This window comes from Ovis aries, chromosome 3, assembly GCF_016772045.2.
Source record: "Ovis aries strain OAR_USU_Benz2616 breed Rambouillet chromosome 3, ARS-UI_Ramb_v3.0, whole genome shotgun sequence".
Lineage (NCBI taxonomy): Eukaryota > Metazoa > Chordata > Mammalia > Artiodactyla > Bovidae > Ovis > Ovis aries.
Genome location: NC_056056.1, coordinates 22,219,217 through 22,239,717, shown reverse-complemented (window position 1 = coordinate 22,239,717; position 20,501 = coordinate 22,219,217).

Genomic DNA, 20,501 nt, shown 5'->3' with positions numbered 1-20,501 from the left:
CGGTGATGCCATCCAGCCATCTCATCCTCTGTTGTCCCCTTCTCCTCCTGCCCCCAATCCCTCCCAGCATCAGGGTCTTTTCCAATGAGTCAGTTCTTCGCATGAGGTGGCCAAAGTATTGGAGTTTCAGCTTTAGCATCAGTCCTTCCAAAGAACACCCAGGACTGATTTCCTTTAGAATGGGCTGGTTGGAACTCCTTGCAGTCCAGGGGACTCTAAAGAGTCTTCTCCAACACCACAGTTCAAAAGCATCACTTCTTCAGCGCTTAGCTTTCTTGACAGTCCAACTCTCACATCCATACATGACCACTGGAAAAACCATAGCCTTGACTAGACAGACCTTTGTTGGCAAAGTAATGTCTCTGCTTTTTAATATGCTATCTAAGTTGGTCATGAAGTTAGTCTTCCCTCATAAAAATAAAGAACATAATATTTGTGGCTGCCTCTTGGTTTTTAGAACTACTATACAGTTCAGTTCAGTTCAGCTGCTCAGTCGTGTCTGACTCTTTGAGACTCCATGAATCGCAGCACGCCAGGACTCCCTGTCCATCACCAACTCCTGGAGTTCACTCAGACTCACGTCCATTGAGTCAGTGATGCCATCCAGCCATCTCATCCTCTGTCGTCCCCTTCTCCTCCTGCCCCCAATCTCTCTCAGCATCAAAGTCTTTTCCAGTGAGTCAGCTCTTCTCATGAGATGGCCAAAGTACTGGAGTTTCAGCTTTAACATCATTCCTTCCAAAGAAATCCCAGGGCTGATCTTCAGAATGGACTGGTTGGATATCCTTGCAATCCAAGGGACTCTCAAGAGTCTTCTCCAACACCACAGTTCAAAAGCATCAATTCTTCGGCACTCAGCCGTCTTCTCAGTCCAACTCTCATATCCATACATGACTATTGGAAAAACCATAGCCTTGACTAGACGGACCTGAGTTGGCAAAGTAATGTCTCTGCTTTTGAATGCTGTCTAGGTTGGTCATAACTTTTCTTCCAAGGAGTAAGTATCTTTTAATTTCATGGCTGCAGTCACCATCTGCAGTGATTTTGGAGCCCCAAAAAATAAACTCTGACACTGTTTCTGCTGTTTCCCGATCTATTTCTCATGAAGTGATGGGACTGGATGCCATGATCTTCGTTTTCTGAATGTTGAGCTTTAAGCCAACTTTTTCACTCTCCTCTTTCACTTTCATCAAGAGGCTTTTAAGTTATGCATTGGTTTAGGCTGCAAATATGCAGGCCATAGGGTCATTTTATTATTTTTAAATTCTAAACTGGAGATAAATGTTGTATATGTAGCAAATATTTCTAATGCACTCCATAGTTAATGATGATTTCATTTTCCATTGGTGCCTGTCCAAACTGAGAGAGTACGTTATTCATGTCAAATAGCACAAATATAAAGTTTGAAGTTACTTGTTATGCAAAGATCCTGGCTTTGGGCTGATCAGAGTAAACAGACACTGAAGACCAGAGGTTCCATTACCACACACTCTCCTAACTCACTTTGGCCAACTATAAGCCCTGTCAATAAACGTACAGGGTAAACTGTGTCCAGTCTTAGAGCTCTGTAAGGCAGGATAGGAACTTGGGTGTCCAGCACTCACAGGAATGTGCAGTAACTCGGGAAACCCCATTTCCAGGTTCTACTTATTAGACCACCTGTGTGACAGCAGTTCCAGATATTTGCAGGGGCCTACAACTCAGCACATGTCCTGCATATGCCCCAGTGAGGGTGAGGATGGTAGGCAGCCTCTGCCATAGCGAGTGAGCTGTGTCTGCCTAGGAGAAAGGCCATCTCAATGCACAAGGAACCTTGCCTAGGGAGCGGTACAGAGCAATCCATCCCAGTACCTGAACACTTGGCTCCTGTACTGATTTCAGGGCTGAGGTATTGGTTGGTGAAGATTACTCCTTACTAAGTAGGAAATCGTACCTTGAGAAACTGCCAGGGAAAAGTGCCAAGAGTTAGAGTCATGAAAATGACCCAGTGTTATCGGAAGCTAACCTACCCATTGGTAACTGGGATTTTTTCTGAATTGTGTTTCTAAATAATGTGTAGTATTAGTACTAGTTTAAGACCTGCCATCCTTTTAAGACAAGTCCTTTGCCCATAACTAATATTAGGAAGCCAATGTGATTATCCTTTGGCCAGTCAGGAGTAGAGACATCTAATTGTGAAAGGTCCTTATAAAGATGGCTTGCATTATGATATAGGGAAAAATGCATTCCATGATTCATGTCATATTTTTGTGCACTGAGAGGAACTAGTTTAGCAGTAACACATATAATAATTAGAATTGATTTACAATATTAGGGGAAACTCCAAGAATTATATTCAGTCTTCCATAAAGTGAAAATCAGGTCCTACAACTTTGAATAAATTATATTCTAGGCATTGTGCTAGATATCTTTAATAATTATTTTATTTCATTCTTGTGCCAAGTTAGTTAGGTAAGGGTAATTTTTAACATTTTAGAGAATGAGATTGAGGATTAACATTGTTATCTGTTTTTACAAAAGTAGGAAATAATTTTTTCTTTTTCCAATTATACCAGGATGATTCGTTATTGAACATTTTTATGGTTTAAAAATTTTCTGGAGTATTGTATTTTAATGTATAGCTGAAAATAAACTCTCAATCTATATATAAAGATTATTTATTTGGTCCAAGTTAAACAATAGAGATAAAATTTCTTTTTCTGTGCTCTATCTAATAAATCATCACAATCTAGAGGGAAAGTAAAATAAATAAATAAATAAATAGATATATGAATCAAATAAAGCAAATAAAACTTTCAACTGAAATATAGTGTGAGAGATATATACATATTCACATTGGCACACAGGGGGGAATCAGGTAGCATCTTAAACTATGCCAGATGAATAATAACTATTTTTATATATGAATTAGACTTACCTTTTTTGTAATCATATTCCTGAATGTCTGTCATAAAGATGAAATAAATTATCTTTGCTTCCAGTAAAATCACTGTTAGGCTATGGAAATGGCTGAGTAAGAGCTATAAATTATGGACATGTACTATAATTCTAAGTAAAAATAAAATGGATTAAAAAATATTATTTTTTTCTGTAAAAAGTACTAAATTTGCATACAGAATGCTTTTTTAGTTTAAATTAATGTATAGATTTGAACATTATAAGAAATCATATCACAATATCCAATCAAGCTTCTATTTATGATACTGCACTTTAGCAATTGCACTTTGAAATTTTTCAGCTTTATATCATTGGAAGTTTCTGCAGGAAAAAAGAACTTCAGTAATGTAATCAAAATGAATATATTTTTAAGTTCAATGAAAGAATGGTTTGATGGAGAATAATCAACACATAGATCTCTGGGGCTCAAAAGTGACATCAATGCCACCCATCAAAAATGGTAGGAAACTGAAGGCCTATATTTAACCTGTCCCATGTTAGAAACCTCTTCTACTATATGGACCTAATGAGGTATTTCGTAACATTGACCTAAATGTAACATTTCACAATAGAAACTATTACTGTGTTCAAATAGTATAGGATGGATAAAAGCAGCTCTTTTAATACTAAAGTAAATTATTCACATTCTTTTTTTCTTTCTTTCTTTAATTATATTTATTTATTCAAAGTGAAGGATAATTACTTGACAATATTGTGATGGCTTTTGCCATCACATATCAATATCAATCAGCCATAGGCATGCATGTGTCTCTTCCCTCCTAAAGCCCCCTCCCACCTCCCTCCTTACTCCACCCTTCCAAGTTATCATGGAGCACCAGCTCTGTGTGCCCTGTATCATTCATCAAATTCCCACTGGCTATCTATTTTACATATGGTAATATATATGTTTCAATGCTATTCATGCAAATCATCCCACTCTTTCCTTCTCCCACTGAGTCCAAAAGTCAGTGCTTTATGTCCGTATCTCCTGTGCTGCCAGGTCCCACATTCTTTCAAGTCATTATTTACATTCAATAAAATTGCAACTTTTAAGTGAACAATTTCACGATTTTTGCAAATAGCAATACATGCAGAATGGTAAGCACTGCACATAGCATATAGAACATCTTCATCATAACAATAAAAAAGTCCCTTGTACACTTCTCTTTACCCAGAGCCCTTAAACCATTGTTGTTGTTGTGTAGTCCCTAAGTCCAACTCTGTGACCCCATGAAATGCAGCACGCCACTATCTCCTAGAGTTTGCTCAACCTCATGTTCGTTGAGTTAGTGATACCATCCAACCATCTCATCCTCTGTCACCCCCTTCTCTTCCTGCCCCCAGTCCCTCCTAGCATCAGGGTCTTTTCCAATGAGTCAGTTCTTCACATCAATTGGCCAAACTATTGGAGTTTCAGCTTCAGCATCAGCATCAGTCCTTCCAATGAATATTCAGGATTGATTTCCTTTAGGATTGACTGGTTTGATCTCCTTGCAGTCCAAGGGACTCTCAAGAGTCTTCTCCAGCACTACAATTCAAAAACGTCAATTCCATTGACCTGTTTCTTTTTTTTTTTTTTTCTCCTTATAGCTTTGCCTTTTGAAGATATCATATAAATGGAGGTATATAAAATGAATTTAAATGTCTGCTCCCTACCCTTCACATTTTAGGACTTGTACATATTGTTGCATGTATCATTCATTTTCTTTTGTGATAATATGCAAACATTTGTTGGAATGCAGGGTCCTTAATGAGCGTACATATCTTTACCCTCCTGTAGGTGGGCTGCAGTCCACGGGGTCGCGGAGAATTGGACACGACTGAGCGACTTCCCTTTCACTTTTCACTTTCATGCATTGGAGAAGGAAATGGCAACCCACTCCAGTGTTCTTGCCTGGAGAATCCCAGGGACAGGGGAGCCTGGTGGGCTGCCATCTCTGGGGTCACACAGAGTCGGACACGACTGAAGCGACTTAGCAGCAGCAGCAGCAGCAGAATCTGATGGGTTCATTTCCTCTCTTTCCATTAGAAGGAACCAACCAGTTTCCTGATCTCCCCTGAGCAGGGTTCAACCCTCTGCTCTGCAGTAGACAGCATTTCATTCTTTCATGTGATATAAGGGTCTGGGTTTTGTACCAATGGCAGCTTATCACTAGGTCTATCTGCGTCATGACAAGTGCTCCCTCAGATCTATGACCTTCTCCAGCTTTCTCCTGAGCATTCAATGAAGGTTTGTTTTCAGGGCATTCAGGCAATCTAGACTGTCACATTCACCTCTACTTGGTCTTTAGGAATGAGCTACAATTCCATTGCTTTCTTCTTACCTGATTTCCTTGTTACTACATTTTCTTTTCCCATTCTATCAAAAGTGAAAAAGCTCATGTATCCCTCTGAGGGGCTTGCTACTCTAGAATTCAGTTCAGATCATTGCCTTGAAATATTGGCTCTCTAATAGACTTAATAAAAGCTTTGATCATGCACATTACCTAGGTGAATCTCATTGTAATAGTGGGAGTAAAATTATCTGCAGCTTTCCATATTGCTTATGGAAGCCACTTTCAGAAGCTCATTTTTAACATCCTTAAATATCATAGAGGAAAAAATTCATATTTTCAATAAAATTCTAGTGAAATTTTGGAATAATGAATTGGCATTCAAGAAAGATTTATTTCTATACTGTTTGTATATATATTTTTTCATTAATCACTCATTCATTTGTTTAACCCTTCATTCCAAAACATTTGTCGATTATCCAGTAAGTGTTATTTTGTTAGCCTCTGGGAATAAGTGGCATATGATAGACCATTTACTTAAAGATCTGAACTTATTTTTATTTTCATTTATACAAAAATAGTATATTTTGATATAATTCATAGATAGGAAAGGATTCTCAAAAAATGTATTGGATTTCCCATCAATCTCAGTAAGTAAGTTTTAGCTGTTTAGAAAACAAAATGTGCTTTCCTTCAACATGAATACTATGCATCAAATGATATCTACAACATACATGTAATTGAAAGAAAAGCTTGAAGCCATATTTTAAATTCCCATTGAAATAAATCAATTTCATCAGTATACAGCTGATATCACCGACTCGATGGACATGAGTTCGATCAAGCTCTGGGAGTTGGTAATTGACAGGGAAGCCTGGCATGCTGCAGTCCATGTGGTCACAGAGTCAGACATGACTGAGCATCTGAACTGAACTGATAAATTTTAGTTATTTGTTTTAGTTCTGCAAAAAATTTCACCAGTATTCTGATGAGAATTATACTAAATTTGTAGATTGCCTTGGATAATATGGACATTTTAACATGATTTCTTTCATAAAATATAGTAAAGACAGAACTAATATGTTTTTCAAACTTAAAAAAAGTTAACTGACTTGTAAGTGTTCTGAGGAATGGCCATAAACATTGAAAAGTTTGAGAAAACAGAATGAATAAAGACATTAAGAGCCTTATAAGGACTAAAGTGTGGGAGTGAATGGTGATGTAGGATCTGGCTGCTTTTTGGTGACTAAAAAATGTTAGAAGTGGAAAATCAGATTGTTGGAGTTAGGGAGGGGTAGTCCTCTCTATTTCAGACTTTATCTCTGATAAATATAAACTGTGACTGTCAGATACATTTGTCAGTTATGTCTTCCAAAATGAACGTACCTTATTCTCAGAAAGTAATTTTTTACATTGGTGTAAGAGATAGACTATATCATGTGTGCCATGTTCTAATAAATAATTTTAACAAAATCAATGTCAACTTCCTGATAATGATGTTTTGCAAGAACAGAGAAGGTTATACTATGCATGTACATATCATACACACATAAGACTTAAGATATCCTAAAGAGTAAGTATTGTGAAAATGAGAATAATAGTGTTGGTTTCTCAGAGATGTCCACTCAGTCATGGGGTCACTTTGTGACCCCATGGACTGTGGCCCAGCAGGTTCCTATGTCCATGGAATTCTCCAGGCAAGAATACTGGAGCGGGTAGCCATTTGCTTCTCTAGGGAATCTTTCCGACCCAGGGATCAAACCTGGGTCTCCTGCATTGCAGGCAGATTCTTTACTATTTGAGACACTTCTAAGTCAAACTTTCTAGTTTTAAAAGGTGGAAATTGATATTAAATGACATAGCCAATTTTTAAATACCTAAGTTTTCAAGTACTTAAAATTGAGTAGAAGAATATTTTTATCCATTGAATTGTGCCCACTTTTCCATTCTGTACAAAGCATGTGATATAATTATGTGGTTAGGTGCTGAGGTCTATAATAAAAGAACACATTTTGCATTTTAAAAATCAAGTAACAATTAAGCTGTGAATTTCATGCTACTATTACCTCCAGCATAATTGCCAGACAATTTTCAGGCCATAAATAACCCTACAATTACTTAATGGTTTTTATGTTCTATAGTCTACATGGCAACAATTACATTATTACAGAATAATTATGTAAATTCCTTTATTTGTAATTGCCATAAAAAGACAGTATTCCAGCACTTTATTCAAAACACAAAGACCAAAAAGAATATGTGTGACATGGAGTATTTGATTTGTTCTTAGAGAAGCAAACAATATTAAATCTTCCTGTTTTATCATACATTTGAAGAAACACATATGTGGATCTCTATGGGTCATTTCCTCATGTTCTTTAATGCTTTACAACACACTGGTAAAACATGAAAGAAAAAAAAAAACTTCTTAGCCCACTGTGATTTTCCTCTGTGTGCCCATTTGCAAGAAGACTGTATAAAAACATAAATTGGTATGAATATGGTTGTAAGAATACAATAATTAGAAACTTTGTATTACAAAAAATAGGATTCAAATACTACATTTAAATGCTAATATAACATCATTTAAAGAATTATTCAGTAAACTCTTTTCATTATAATTTAAGGAGGCTTGAATAAAGTTAAGTATTATAATTTGAGGATTAAATTCTACCAGAGCCATGAGCTTAATTAATTCTCATGAAATCATTGCCTCAGTTAAGTTGCAGATGTAATCAAATGACTAAGGCACAATTGGAAGAGCTGTCATTTTACCTTTCCTAAGGAGGTGCCATAATTCCTCCATTTCAGTTCAGTTCAGTCACTCTGTCCTGTCCGACTCTTTGCAACCCCATGAACCGCAGCATGCCAGGCCTCCCTGTCCATCATCAACTCCCAGAGTCCACCCAAACCCATGTCCATTGTGTCAGTGATTCCATCCAACGATCTCATACTTTGTCATCCCTTTCTCCACCTGCCCTCAATCTTTCCCAGCATCAAGGTTCTTTCAAATGAGTCAGTTCTCTGCATTAGATGGCCAAAGTATTGGAGTTTCAGCTTCAACATCAGTCCTTCCAGTGAACACCCAGGACTGGTCTCCTTTAGAATGGACTGGTTGGATCTCCTTGTGGTCCAAGGTACTCTCAAGAGTCTTCTCCAACACCACAGTTCAAAAGCATCAATTCTTCTGCACTCAGCTTTCTTTATAGTCCAACACTCACGTTCATACATGACTACTGGAAAAACCATAGCCTTGACTAGACCTTTGTTGTCAAAGTAATGTCTCTGCTTTTTAATATAGCACCTTTCTAAGGAGAGAATCATTGGGTTGAAATGTTCATTTACCATCTAGTTTAGGGATCTCTATGCTTAAAATTTTGTGATCAGTGAAGAAATAAAATGTGATTCATCTCAGGGTTTTTTTTTTTTTTTTTTAACATCATTCAAGAAGTAGCCACAATTTCAGAAATTGTTAGATACACTACAACTTACTGCAAGTACTCATTTGGGACTTCAAAAAAAAATCCACATTTCCAGACAATTACATCATTTGTGTCCCCATAGTGTTTACAATTCTATTCCAGTGGTTCTTCAGGACTCAGATTGCCTTCTTTCTATAGGCTCTCCTGCATCATGACCAATTTGATTCTTTACCTTTGATTCCTTTGCCATCAACAACTTCGTCTTCCATTTCCTCTTGCAGAGTTAGAATGTGAGCTTTTCTTTTATTGTTTGCAACCAGTTTATCCTGCAATTTGATTTTCTCACTACATGCTAACTGATCATGGATTCTGTAAAGGTTATATAGGATCTGAAACTGGCATCCACTGATATCTGGCTTTGTGAAAATAAAGAAATTTTCTTGGATTTCCGCTGAGTGTTTCTGATGGCCTTGGGGTATAGATTTACATGTTTTCTTTTTTTCCCATTGCATGCTCAGTTGTTTCAGTCCTGTCTGCCTCTTTCCAACCCTATGGGTTATAGCTTGCCAGGCTCCCCTGTCCATGAGATTATCCTGGTAACAATACTGGACTGGTTTGCCATTTCCTCCTTCAAGGGATCTTCCCGATGACCCAGGGATCGAACCTATGTCTCCTGCAGCTCCTGCAATGGCAGGCAGATTCTTCACCACTGAGCTCCTAGGAAGCCCTCTGTTTTTCCCATTGTGATTCTGTTTTTCCTTATTGACTTGGTCTTCATGAACTCCAACATCTGGTACCAGCTAGGCAAGATATGAGATTAACTGTGTGGACCCTGTTGCCAAAGCCCTGATACTGATTCATTACTCTCAATACTGTTGCAAGTGGTGGCTGTGGAAATTCTTCTTCTGTGGGAAGGAGGGTTTCTATGGCTATCTGACAGTGAAAAGAATGCAGAATTGAGATATTGGTAGAAAACTGTAAATTACTCCTTATATAAAGAGAAAACCTTGGCCCCAAGTAAGGTTCTTACAAGAGTATGGATTTTCTAATAAGAATTGGAGAAATTTTTGAGACATTTAGATTAAAAAGTGCACAGATGTGGGAATTCCTTGGCCATTCAGGGGTTAGAACTCTCTACTTTTACTGCCTTGGGCCTGGGTTCGATCCTTGCTGAGGGAACTAAGATTCCACAAGCTGTGCAGCGCAGCCAAAAATAAATAAATGCATGGATATATTATGAGGATATAAATTTTACATTGATTTTGCTATAGAACATACACTTTCAAGGGGCTTCCCAGGTGGTTCTAGTAGTAAAGAACCGACTTGCTGATGCAGGAGATATAAGAAACACTGGTTCGATCCCTGGGTCAAGAAGATCTCCTCCAGGAGATCTTAAGAATCTCATAGACAGAGGAGCCTGGAAGACTAGAGTTCACAGGGTCTCAAAGAGTTGGACACAATGGAATCGACTTGGCATGCACAAACATATGTATACATTTTCAAGGAAATCTTACTCCCATTGCAGTACACCAAAATGTATGATGCTAGGTCCCAACACTAGCATTCATTGTTTTCAGTGTCAATGGAGATATTTAGAAAATTACAGCAATAAGGATATCTTAAATGTGAGGATATTTTGTTGACTTGAGCATGTGGTGTCACATTGAGAATATCCTAACTGCTCTCCAGTCCTCACATCCTGCATCTGGTTGACTCCTGGTTGACCCACAGGGTGATAGGAGAATCCTCACCCTTTCTCTATCCTTGGAGTATGTCTTCAGCTTACTGATTTCCAAAGCGGGAGCTGTTTCAAGGACATAGCCTTGAAAGAGTAACATGTTGAGACCATCTGTACTAAATACCCAGTTAAAGCTTCTCTATAAACTTTTAAGATTCTGGTGGGCATGTGTGGAGATCCGCTTGCCTTGCAGCCACTCAAGACCAGCTTAATATATAAATCCCTTGCTAATTAAACCTGCCTCCTACCATCTACAGTGATCTTTTTCTTTGGCATTTCCTTGCACTCTTTGAGTAGGGGCCAATTTTAGATTTTAGCCAGGAAGCTCCTGAGGATGTGAACCAGCAGAAATGAGTAGCATAGCATAACTTTTCAGTTTGCTTCTAGTTGACAGCTTCTGGATATACAAATGTTACAGTGCTCACATGGGAAAGAAAGTCTTGCCAGAGGACAGAGTGGACCTTGAGACATCGGGTATAAGATAGCTTCAGACTATCTGATGAGCAGATAACTGTGCTGCTTAATTTTATGTGTCAACTTGACCGAGCCATGGTGCCCAGATATTTGGTCAAACATTATTTTCGATGATTCTGTGAGAGTGTTTTTGGATGAGATTTAAATTTAAATCAGTGGACTTTGATTAAAGCAAATTATTCTCCAAAATGTGAGTGGGACTCCCATTCAATTAGCTGAAAACCTTAATAGAACAAAGGGCTGACCTCTCCCAACAAGAAGGAACTCTGCCGGTTGAAAGCCTTCAGAGTTCATCTGTGAAATCAGTCTTGCCAGCCTCCTGCATCAGTTTCAGCTTTTGGACTCTAATGTGCATGTGCAAATATATATTGAGAATGGAATATATATATTTATACCCATTCATTGGTTATATTTCTTGGAAGAACTCTAAAAAAATAAACCAGTTTCAGTTCTCGGTCAGGGTTGAGAGTATTTGAAATTTGTTTACTAAACTAGGTTAAGAGAAAACCAACCAACCAAACAACAACAACAACAACAAACCCAGAAGTGTAACAGGGATTGAGTGTGTGGTTTGGAAGAAATGGTGAACCCCAAAGCATACAGTAATCTAGAGAAGCCAGGATTCCAGAAATATGTGAGCCTTGTGTCTATTGTGACTCAGCAGGTCCTGGAGTCTGTGCCAACAGATCCAGCCTTGCCTTGACCATCACTAATCAAGGCAAACCACTCTTGCAGAAGTATGTGCATGCTAAGTCCTTTCAGTCATGTATGGCTCTGTGTGACCCTATCAACTGTAGCCTGCCAAGCTCCTCTGTCCATGAGAGTCTCCAGGCAAGACTACTGGAGGGAGTTGCCATGCCCTCTTCCAGGGGATCTTCCTCATGCAGGGATTGAGCCTATGTCTTTTATGTTTCCTGCACTGGCAGGCAGCTTCTTTCCAACTAGTGCCATCTGGGGAGGTAGGCTAACCTGAATCTAACCATGAGGAGACATCAAACTCACTTACACTGGGGGCGGGGCATTCTACAAAATAACTGGCATGTAATATTCAAAGGTATCAGTGTCCAGAAAACTAAGGAAAAGAAGGAGACAGAAATGTAAAAGAGACATAACATAAAGGAGTAAAATGCAATGCATGGTTTGAAATTGATTTATTTTCTAATAAGTGACATCATTGGAACAACTAGCAAAATTTGAATGATATCTGAGAAATAAATGTTAGCAATGATTCATTGTTAAGTTCATGTTTTTGGAAGCTAAACTGAGAGGATATAATAAAAAAGTTCATTTTGTAGGAAAATATATAAACATATTTGGTCCTAAAGAGACATCATGGGGGCAGCTTATTATCAAATGTCTCATGCAACTTTTGCCATTTGCAAATGGCACTTGCATCCTTTCAGTAAGTTTGTAATTGTTTAGCAAAATAATTTTATTCTAAAAGAGAAACATGTATCATACCATGAGACATAAGAAAAAATAAATAAAAAATATTAACACTCTAAGATACTGATAGAAAAAAAAATTGCCCAACATCATGGGGTTCTAATTTTACTTTAAATATATAGCTGAGTTTGCTCAGATTAAAGTCTTGGTCCATGCATTGCAACCTGATGTAAAAAGAAAATATATCTTCATAAAGAATTTCTAAGCTTTCTTCTGATTGAATCTAATCATGTGGATACATTTCAAAGTATAATTTCTATTGATTGTTTTGTCATTTTGATGACATAACTTTCCTCTAGTAAAATCTGAGTCATGGAGGTTAAGTCTTAGTAATGTACCCTGAGTCCCTGCCAAATGCATTTTTCAGGAGAAAAATAGAAAAAGGTGCCAAGCACAGATCATTTAACGATTCAATTATTTTTGAAAGCAAGCATATAGTGTATGGTTACAGAACAGCAAATAACAAGAGTACCTTCCCTTTAGTACCTAACAAGAGTGCTTTCCCTTAAGTACCCAACACTCAGTACATTAAAGAGATGTATAAGCAGGAAAGTACAGGTTAGAGTGAAAAGTGCCATAATGAAGATGGGTAAAACATGCAAGGACAGAAGAAAGTAGAAACTATGCATCTACCTGGGGAAGGAAGGTAATTCGTGGAGATATTTGAGTTAGGTATTGAAAGAGCGTTCAATAAGAGGTAGATCTTAGAATCCTGAGTTCACTTTTCACCTCTGTACTTACTACTTGTGTCATCTTAGGGTGTTAATTTTAACTAACTAAAGTTCAGTCTTATTACTTGTAACACAAAATTGAAGATCTATGACGATTGTTTTGAAGAATTTCCTAAATCGTGTTTATGGAGGTTCCTAACACAATGTAGTCTCCAAATAAATGATATCTTAATATAAGGCCCCTATGGAAAAAATGAAGCTTTTATTATACAAAGTGTGAAGCTTGAAAAGAACATGGATAAAGCGTTTACATAGTTGTCTCTGACTAATGTAACTAAGAACATCTCCGTTGCTATTTGTACCTATCGGCAGACTTGGTAATAGTCCCGTATCCATAGACTGTAATTTTTAGGGGCAGGTCTGAATTTCTTAAAATATTCCACAGGTAATTTTGATGTATAGCGATAAGAATAGCTGCAGTAAAAAAAAAATCTACTTTTTACTAGAGGCTTTGCATGCATATTAATAATTCTTAGGCTCATCTTGTAAAATAGGCATGCTTATCTCAATTTAAAGTGTGAAAGATACAGGGTTTCCAGGAGGTTAAACATTTATCCTTGGTCAGACAGATATTGAGAAGCAGGGGTTTCATCCTAGCTGTTTGTAACCACAAACACTGTACCAGTTTTAATTCCACCTGACACTTTCTAGCGATTAAGTTTAACATATAATCCACAGAGAGGATTATAAAGTTAACCCAAATGGGAAGCAGAAAATAAACACTGACATTTCAGTGAATACAAAATATTGATTATTAAAGATCTCGGGTTCTGCGCTTTCACATGAGCTGTTATTTATGCCAACAGATGTTTCCTCTTCACAAACCACATCAAAGAGACAGAAGATAATATATGCTAATTTCTCATCTCTTATCTAACTGTTTCTGAAGGTGGCCTTATTAGCAGAACCCAGAATATATTTATTTTTAAGTATATGATTTAAGAAATTATTTTCAAATTAAGGTATTTATGTAATAAAAAGAAAGTCATATCTTATATACTTTAGAAATTGTTTGCTTACACATAAGTTTTAAATAGTCCTAATACTCTGAAAAATGTATACTTGAAATTTGGGTTGAAGCCATCTTAATATGTGGGTTGTCATTAACGTTTCTACAAATTATACAGAATTTATTTTTCTGACCCTTTCTTATCATGGACATGTAACTGAGTTTCCAAATAGAATTTAACAATTTAGAGTTTAAAAAATATTTCTTCCATGTTCTAAAATTCTCCTTCCCTTGTGGCTCATACGGTAAAACGTCTGTCTACACTGTGAGAGACCTGGGTTTGATCCCTGGGTTGGGAAGATTCCCTGGAGAAGGAAATGGCAACCCACTCCAGTACTCTTGCCTTGAAAATCCCATGGACGGAGAAGCTTGGGGCAGGCTACTATCCATGGGATCGCAGAGTTGGGCACGACTGGGCAACTTCACTTTCAGTTTCACTTTGGTTTACATCTTAAAAAGTGATTAATTTTCTAAATTCTGTAGTACCTCCTCCCATTCACTGTCATAAACAAACAGAGAAAAAAAAAAAAAAAAGTAGAAGCATCTAGTCGTGCAAGAGCGTCATACCTGTTTGAGAACTGACACTTCAAAGGTGGACAGGTAAAGACCTCTATTTCATTTCCTGCCTCACAGCAACCCCAAGTCTCATATACGCAATCCTTACACATTTGAAAACTCAAATACTTCAGATCTAAAGATAGAAATGTACTCTCAATGTATTAATAGCTCGGTTACCCACGCTGACTTCTTTGGTATTCAGGGGTCTCTGATATTTTGGGATCGCTGTTGCTGTTTTTCAGTTGCTAGGTGGTATCTATATATTTGCAGTTCCATGGACTGCAGGACACCAGACTTCCCTGTCCTTTACTATCTCTTGGAATTTGCTCAAACTCATGTCTATTGATGGTACCATCCAACAATCTCATCCTCTGTTAGCCCCTTCTCCTCCTGCCTTCAATGTTTCCTAGCATCAGGGTATTCTCCAATGAGTCAGCTCTTCGCATCAGGTAGACAAAGTTATTAGAGCTTCAGCTTTAGCATCAGTCTTTCCAATGAATGTTCAAGATTAATTTCCTTCAGGATTGACTGGCTTGATCTCCTTGCAGTCCAAGAGACTCTCAAGGGTCTTCTCCAGCACTACAATTTGAAAGCATCAATTCTTGGTGTTCAGACTTCTTTATGGTCCGACTCTCACATCCTATATAACTACTGGGAAAATCATAACTCTGACTATACAGACCTTTTTCAGCCAAATGATGTCTCTGCTTTTTAATATGCTGTCTAGGTTTGTCGTAGCTTTTCTTCCAAGGAGCAAACGTCTTTTAATTTTGTGGCTGCAATCATCATCTGCAGTGATTTTGGAACCAAGAAAATAAAGTCTGTCCCTGTTTCCACTGTTTCTCCATCTGCTTGCCATGAAGTGATGCAACTGGATGCTGTGATCTTAGTTTTTTAAATGTTGAGTTTTAAGTTAGCTTTTTCCACCCTTCTCTTTCACCCTCAGCAAGAGGCTTTTAGTTCCTTTGGGAACTGACATTTCTATTATTTTCTTTCAACTCAGATGTGCACTGAAATCAATGTTTCATATTTTTTCCAACTTTTTGTGCATACTGCTCTGGAAGTGTTTACTGATTATCTGGTCAGTCACGGTGTTAAAATGGAAGTGCCCCTCTCAGAATGAATCTCTTCTATGCGCCTGTGTTTCTGTAATATCTGTTAAAATATTCTGTGTCTCCAATTGGACTGTAACCTCCAGGCAAGCTTGGAGAAGGAAATGGCAACCCACTCCAGTGTTCTTGCCTGGAGAATCCCAGGGATAGAGGAGCCTGGTGGGCTGCCATCTATGGGGTCACACAGAGTCGGACATGACTGAAGTGACTTAGCAGTAGCAGCAGCAGCAGCTCCAGGCAAGCAGTACTTTCTCCATAGATATCAATTAATACTTTTTATGTGTTGTGCAATATTTTGCAAAGGGTTGATCTGAAGCACATGTTTACAAGGAGGCCGTGTAAAATGGTGGAAGGAATATGTGTTTCTAGTTGGCAAAATAAACTGTTCAAATCCTAGATAAATTGGTATGGCTTTGAGTCAATTATTAACATACTTTCAGATTTATTAGTAAAACTAGAGATGATATATATTAAAGGGCCTCACAAAGACACAGTAGGTGCCTGATAAGGTGAACTTATTGCCTCGTTTATCTGGAAGAGATTAAAATTTTACTGATGTTTTGGTATATTTTTAACTACACTTCCAGGTATGTCCCATGTAGGTGGTAAATTATAAAACCATTAATTTATTCTAAGACTAATAATAAAATACATTTATTATAATTCTGCTTGGTGAATCGAACCAACCTACTTTCTGGGAAAAAAACATATTTTGAAGGAACTTGGTGTACAACTACTGTCAACTAAAAGTGCGGTGACCTCAGAGTTTGCCTTTTCATGGCTCAGCTCATCAGAAAGATTGACTGGAAATTCAGTATTTTAACTCAGTAATTAATAATTATGTAAGAAATTATCGTGACAAAATCAATTATACTTTATACTCTGAACTAATGCACTATGTCTTAAAGGTACACTAGTAAATTTTCAGGCAAATACCCATTAGTATGTTTTTGTAAAGCAATTTGTTACAGATCCCCTATCTTTGACTGTATATTGTTTAAAGAATAGAGAATAAGTTGGTATTCTGCAGAATGTACATAACAGCATGAATAATCTGAATGCTTGTGTGGAAGACAATAAAATACTAGAGAAACTGTGGTAAAAAGAGTAAGGTTTTTATTAGATCTTTTGATACTCTAGTGCTTATATTTCTAAAAATGAGATATCAAGGTCAATAAAGAAAAGCCATGTTGTTGTCCTAGCATTAAACAGAAAATAATTCATCCAATACATCATATTGACATAGGACATCTCAGGTCAGGAGTAGTGTGTCTCCTGGAAAGAAATAGAGAGATGAATGTGTTTTATGCTCAAGTGAGCTTATATGATGATGACTTTGTCTTATTCTTCAGTCATCCCAGATTTATGCTATAGTGAATTTGGAATACTAATATTTTATTTCATTAACTATTTTAAGAGCAGTACAGTGGTAGAGACCAACAGCATAGAATTAGAAACTGTGCCCTTCAGGTATATGGAGATGGTCTAATACTTTCACTGTCTTTATTGAGAATCACTGACCTTCTGCCACCTTCAGGTAAAGTGACATTTTTAAGGGTATTGGCTAGTTAATATAAATCTATTGTAGATGGTTTATTAACTTTATATCAGAACATTTTAGAAAGAAAAGTGTAACTATCATTACATTATAAATAAAGGAATTGTTTCTGAGAATTATAAAATTATTGTTCTCTGTTTACATACCCAGTGAAGCAAAGCCAGTTTCTTAATCCATGTTAAATAAAAATGCTTTGTTCATTAATTTATACTTTTTGGAGTGTCTCTGGTCAGGAGAGAAAAGTGATTTTAATCCCTCAAGGAAGTTAAAAACAAAGTACCTAAGAGTGGAAATGCTCAGGTCTGTGTTGTCATCCAGTCATCTCCTGTCAGAGTTGTGTTTGAAATGAAAGGATGGCAGACTCCAATCCAGTTGGATAACTATTGCGATAGTAAATGGGATTTTTGCAACATCTGAAATGTTATACTTAGCTGTGATTTTTTTATACCCACAACACACATATGGTGATTCCTGGACGTATTGTTCTACTGTTTTATAGCTGAAATACCTGAGGTGCGGAGGCTAATTGATTTCTCCAAAGAGAAACAGTTGTTTAAGTTAAAATTTGAGTGCCCATCTGTCTTCCCCAAAAGTTCTTGGTTTGTCACTATTTATAAATGCAAAAATATATTTTCTGAGCACTTAATCTGAGTAGGTAATGGTATAGGCATTAGGAGTGCAGCAGTTAGATAAGAACCCCTACCCTTATATGGTCTAACTGTTGGGGAAATGGAAACAATAAATAAATACAAAATAAAGTATGCAATAGGTTAAATGAAGAGACACTGGGTATTGTGAATATAAAGGCAAGTGTGCTTATGGGTTCTGAGAAGAGACAACAGCAAGTATAGAGACCCTTGGGCTGGAGAACCTGCTGTGCTTGAAAAATGGCTAGTGGACTGGAGTGGTGGTGAGTGAAAGGTCAAGAGGAAGCCCTGAATGGCTGTTGTGGGAACACGTCACCTGTCATAATGATTTTGTGGTTTACTCAAAAATGGGAGAGCACTGGAAAGTTTCAGGTGAGAGTGACAGGATCTGACTTATGTCTTGAAAGAGGCACAGTAGAAGTTACGCTGATAAAAGGTGGAAGTGAAGAAAAGGCAAATAAATTAGTTCACAAGCTACTCCAGTAAGTCTACTTAGAGATGATAATGGCCTGGACCAAGGCGATGACAGTATGTGAGCATGGTGAGGATGTGCCTTTCAGATCTCTGACAGCTGAGAGTATTCTGGAATCCATCAATACATTCTGGTGGAGGCTGTTTCCCATGCGCTACCAAGGAAACCAGTAAGCATGGCAGGGATTCTGAGAGAAACTCATTTCTGGAAGATGCAGAAATATCTCACAGGCTACTTTGGCTTAAAGACTTTCCAATGGCCCTGCTAAACCTTTAGAATTGCTCTGCTGCCAAAACCCCTTTCACCCAGATTCCCATCTTCTTTTTCTCCTTTACTTTGAGTCAGATCTGAGTTTCATTTCTAACTCTCCAGGTTCTGTCCTTGCTTTACTCTTGGGCTTTACTCCTAATACATTCACATGTTTAATCCTATCTTGGTATCTGCTTCTCAGAAGACCCAGAATAACACATAATGAATGTGAGTACTGCTGCAATACTGAAAGTATTCTGAATACGTTGACTGTAGGTGGAGTGACAGGAAACGGAAGAGTCAAAGACAAATCCAATTGTTTTCCTTGAATTCAGCACCTGGAAAGATGAAGCTGACATCAACTAAAATGGTAAAAAATGAAAAGGAGTATATTTGAGAGGGAGCAGTTGGTGTGAAAAGATGCATATGTTAATGGTTTGAAAGTACTACTGAAAAGTTAAGTGGGAATGCTAGGCAGGCAGTTGGAGATAAAGTAAGATGTTTGGACAAAGGATACAAAAGTAAGAGCAGATGAAAGTTAAGCACTGGGGCTATCTAAAATTTTACATTCAGAAATGTAAAGAGCTAGCTAGCAAAGGAAATTAAACAGGAATGGCAATGAGATAGGTAGAAGACAAGACAATATGGAGGGGCTGAGTGCTGGGAACTATGAGTCTATTTCCCAACCCAATACATTGGGTTCTAAAAGTATACAGATTTAGAATATTCTCCAGAGCAACTCTGGATTTTAAAGTCTATGTGTACTTAATTTTGCTGCGTGTGTGTCCTTAGTCACTCAATCGTGTCCTACTCTTTGTGACCCCAAGGACTGTAGCCCACCAGGCTCCTCTGTCCATGGGGATTCTCCAGGCAAGAATACTGGAGTGGGTTGCCATGCCCTCCTCCAGGGGATCTTCCTGACCCAGGGATCAAACCCAGGTCTCCTGCATTGTAAGCAGGTTCTTTACCATCTCAGCCATCAGGGAAGCCCTACATTCACTCATTTTTCTTCCAAGAAATCAAAGATTTAAATAGTTGTGATGCTTTTGCACATCTTAATTTCTCTAAGACTAGTTTCTTTATCTGTATGGTAGAGGTAAAAAAATCACTAGTAATTTGCAGAGATTGCAAAAAAACAAAAGTGAGATGTGACTAAATAGTGCTTAATGCAAAGGCTATAAATGATAGATATTGTAACTATTAGAAACAGATAATACTTTACTTTATAAACATTATCTCATGTAATATAATTCTTCCCAAAGCAACAGTGAATGATATTATCAGTTTCATTTTCAGCACTCAAACATGTTGAGTAACTTGACAAGAGCATTACTTAAAAATGGCAGAGTTGGGTTGAACCCAAATATCACTGGTCCATTCACTGTTAAACTTATTCAATATACATTCATATAAAATTAACAAGTTATTCTATGCCATGTACTGCCTACTGAGAAATGCTTTGTTTAGCACTGACTTCCTGCATAGTTCCAGGAAACTCGTAACCTGGTATAGATGTACACTCCTTAGTTAAGGACTACTGCTATTTTTAGATTTGAGCATGTGTACAAGCTGTTGCTGCAGTCGTGTCTGACTTTTTGCGACCCCATGGACTGTATATCATGTCCGATTCTTTGTGATCACATGGACCAATAGCCCAACAGGCTCCTCTGTTCATGGGACTCTCCCAAGCAAGCATACTGGAGTGTGTATGCAGGTTCTCCTCCAGGAGATCTTCCCAACACAGGGGTTGAATTTGAATCACTTATGTCTCTTGCATTGGCAAGGGGGTTCTATACCACTAGCGCCACCTGGGAAGCTCAGATTTCAGCATACAAACCATTAAAAGATAATGTGTATATATATATATTCAGGGAT